The following is a 4,475-nucleotide window of genomic DNA, read 5'->3' as shown; positions in this document are numbered from 1 at the left end:
ATCTCTCTATTTAAAGTTCTGATAAACGTTAGAACACTCAGCCTTGCCTCCCAGATAGCTGTGCCCACTCCGAGCCCGACCAGTAAGGAGTGATATGACGTAACGATCCGAGCTCTCTCTCTAGAGTATGTGTTGGGCTGGAGAGAGAACACAATATCACACTGGGTGAGAAAGGAGCGAACTCAGTGGGCTGCCCAGAGTAACATGGTGGGTTATTAACCCTAGGTTCCGGAGACTCGGAAGACAGGAAGTAGCTGGTGCACGAGACGAACGACTCTGAACTGTCCCTGAGAGATCGGAGACTGGGCGGCCAGGGTCTCAACGGCATGACGAGCAGCAGACAATTCTGCTCGTGTCTGCCGAGCATTGCTCCTGGATCTCGACGGCAGTGATGAGAGAATCCGTAGTCGCTGGTTCCATCTTGGTCGGATTTCTTTGTTATGCTGGTGAAATGAGGACCCAAAAGCGACGTAATAGAAGAGAGTCTTTATTCCAGTCTTAAACAACAATGATTCTCCTGGATATTATCAAAGGTAAATCAAAACAGGAAACTGAAATCCTCTCGTCAGTAGAGAGGAACGACTGGAGACGCGACACAGACTGCAGGTCGTTCAGGAAAGGCACAGGCGCGTAGCTGACATAGACACCTGCTCACACGAGCAATCTGAAGAAGGCAAAAAAACACGACAGGGCGAACAAAGGACACAGAAACAGGAAACATCAAAAAGAATCTGACAAGGACAGAAGCGGAAAACAGAGGGAGAAATAGGGACTCTAATCAGAGGGCAAAATAGGGAAAGAGGTGTGAAAGAGTAAATGAGGTCGTTAGGAGAATGAGAAAACAGCTGGGAGCAGGAACGGAACGATAGAGAGAGAGATGCGGAGAGAGGGAGAGAGGGAGGGGGAGAGAGAAGGGATAGAAAGAGGGAAAGAACTAATAAGACCAGCAGAGGGAAGCACAGGGACAAGACATTGATGATCAATGACAAAACATGACACTTTTTCCCACCTTAGATTGTGGAATATTTGTTTTGGTACAGATTACTTTGTAGTGCAGAATGTTACGTTCGTTTATATTTTGTTGTTTTTTGGTGTTCATTTTAAATAAAGAAAGATGTACGCTTACCACGCTGCACCTTGGTCTCCTCATTCTATCAAGCGAACGTAACAGGATCCTTACCACTGGCTACACTGGCTATCAGCGGAGCCTTGTCTGGCAGCGAAACAGTTCATTCAGCTCGTTTACTGCCTTTAAAAAAAACATAGCTGATATGGCTGACCTGCTGAAATAAATATACTTTTAACTGACTCCTTTGTGGATTTTGTGTAACTCACTAGAAGACACATTCTCCTTCAATAGAGAACGAACATATTACATTTAATTCAGTAAATATAATGTTTGTTTATTTATATCATTAGTTAAGCAAGTGCAAGTAAAAAGCTGGACGAGGGTCGGCCTTCGTTCGGGGTTTTCAAAATGTACAGGCGACAGAAATTGGATTGGTGTTTAGAGCTGAAAAATTCAGCAAGATGTTGGGTGTTAAATTTACTCTTCTTTAAGTCACCCACTGAGAGAGAGAGAGAGAGAGAGAGAGAGAGAGAGAGAGAGAGAGAGAGAGAGGAGAGAGTGAGAGAGAGAGAGAGAGAGAGAGAGAGAGAGAGAGAGAGAGAAGAGAGAGAGAGAGAGAGGAGAGAGCGAGAGAGAGAGAGAGAGAGAGAGAGAGAGAGAGAGAGGGAGAGAGGAAGCGAGAGAGAGAGAGAGAGAGAGACGTGGTTAGCCTACCATTTGAAGTATTTTATTAGGTCTATGTGTTCTAAAAAAAAGGAAGAAATTGACAATGAGAGGATACACTATTCTAGCCAATAGGACTCTTCTGACACATGGCTGGATTTACATGGTCTATTACTGAACTGGTAAACATGGTTACAGACCCAACAACATTATAGTATCCTCGTGAAGAAAAGCACATGAGCTAACTTTAATACACAGAGTAAGCAAAACAAAGAAATGCATCATTCAAACATTGCCTCATATGATTAATAAGATACTAATGAGATAGACCTATACAAGCAATATAACAACTGAGATGTACAAACGATGGCAAAATGGAACGATGAGCGAATAAGAGGCAATTTCGATGAAGACATTCATGTGCGAGCTCAGACGGACAATATGCCTATTTGTTCAGCACTTTTGAAATGGACAGCACGGAATTCAGAACATGGGCCGTACTAACAGTATTCTCCCTGTACACCAAGTCAGAACCATTGGATAAATAAAGGGGGCATATAAGCAGACAGTGATAGTTTTTACAATATTCTATGGTGACATTTCTCTGAAACTGGCTACAGGCTACATGTGCACCACCAAGTCAGAACAGTAGGCTAAGTTCTGAGGGGGAGATTGACCATATTCTTACAGTGGTGGAAAAAGTACCCAGTTGTCATATTTGAGTAAAAGTAAAGATAACTTCACAAAATATTACTCAAGTAAAAGTGAAAGTCACCCAGTAAAATATGACTTGAGTAAAAGTCTAAAAGTATTTGGTTTTAAATATACTTAAGTATCAAAAGTAAATGTAATTGCTAAAATATACTTATATACTAAAGTATTGAAAGTAAAAGTTAAAGTATAAATAATTTCAAATTCCCTATATTAAACAAACCAGATGGCACCATTTTCTTTATTTTAAATGTACGAATAACCAGGGGCACACTCCAACACTCAGACATAGTGAGTCCGCCAGATAAGAGGCAATAGGGATGACCAGGGATGTTCTCTTGATACGTTCGTGAATTGGACCATTTTCCTGTCATGCCAGCCATTCAAAATGTAACGAGTACTTTTGAGTGTCAGGGAAAATGTATGGAGTAAAAAGTACATAATTGTCTTTAGGAATGTAGTGAAGTAAAAGTTGTCAAAATATAAATAGTAAAGTAAAGTATAGATATCCCCCAAAACTACTTAAATTGTATTTTAATGTATTTTTACTTAAGCACTTTACACCACTGGTGAGACAACAGCTTACTACACAACATACACTTAGTATTACTTTCTTAGCTACAGTATACATATCTCCCTGGCATATTACATTATTTATGCAGCAGCAGACAAGACATAGGCCTATTTTTGGACTCACTGTTGTTGTGCTGTGTTCACTTGAACAGGAATGTGGCACGGTGGTCCTTCTTGTGGGCAAACTTTGTCATCAAACTTTGTCGTCAAAGCCTGACATTCTCTGAATTGATGGTGCTTTCAAGAAAACTGGGAACTCTGGGGGAAAAAACGAGGTTGAAGCATTACATAAGTGATCTTCAGGTCGTAAAGTTGTAGCACTAGAAAGAGATATAAATTCCCGACTGAAAAAGTATTTTCCCAGTCGGAGCTAATTTTTTTCTGTGTTCCCAGTTTTGTTGAACGCACTGAAGTCTGAGATTTCCCAGTTCTGAATTCCCAGTTGTTTTGAACCTGGCAGAAGTCATGCTGAATAGACAGCATGGCCAACGTATTCAACCTTTTCTGGCCCATTGTGTTGCCTGTGAATTTGTATCCTTTTAATCTTTCAGACAGATGTTTTAAACCCTTAAACCCAGACTTGGACCACACACCCTTTCCACTGAAAGGCAGGCAGGGGAAGCAAAACAGTGATTGCTTTGCATCAAAGTTAGCCATTGATTCCTTCCAAACGACTCATTGTTGAATTTGCGATTTCCCAACTCGTTGTGTCATGTTTATATCCAATGGCTGATGATCACTGATAAGTGTTATATATGATTTATCTTCATATGACAAGGATTTAAAAGGATTTGCCAGTAGATTGTCAATGTGATTCATGAATGATGACTTCTTGTCTTGCCAACTAGCTTGCTAGCTAAGATGTTGACATGATCAGTCCAATCAAAGCTACGGTAGATATAAAGGGATTTGACATCATTTTATCTGTGGTCAATGACCTTGAGCCTTCTTGGACGGTCACTTCTAATATAAATCTATGGCAGCAGCCAAGGGGTCTTGAACTGCCAAGCTCTCCCTGGAGATTATGCGGTGACGTAGTGTCCTCATGAGTGACAGAACACTGAGCCAATCATGGCGCAACTAGAGAGAATGACCAACACCTACGCTCTGTGGTTTAGCTGGCACACCCTCCACCATAAAAAGCACTGAGCTAGACTGAAAGGGCTGCATTTTGGACATGCCTTAATCAAGAAAGAGACCATGTTTGTATGCGGCTTTATTAACTCAACTTTACATTGTTTGCAAACTGATATGCAACACAAATTAATGCCAAAATAACATGCAATATAGGCGACCGGTCGCCAAAGCATGTTTCCAAGGAGATCATTTTTAAGCCTAACCAAACTCGTGATTTGTTAGGAGAGTTGTCTGTCTGAAAAACTCCCTCCCCCAAATTGTCCAAGAAAATCCAACATAATTCCCAGACCTTTTGCTGTTGCCCTAGGTCTGGGATTCCTGA

This window comes from Salvelinus sp. IW2-2015, unplaced genomic scaffold, assembly GCF_002910315.2.
Source record: "Salvelinus sp. IW2-2015 unplaced genomic scaffold, ASM291031v2 Un_scaffold1856, whole genome shotgun sequence".
Lineage (NCBI taxonomy): Eukaryota > Metazoa > Chordata > Actinopteri > Salmoniformes > Salmonidae > Salvelinus > Salvelinus sp. IW2-2015.
The sequence above is the reverse complement of the archived record's forward strand: the minus strand, read 5'-3'. Positions refer to the sequence as shown.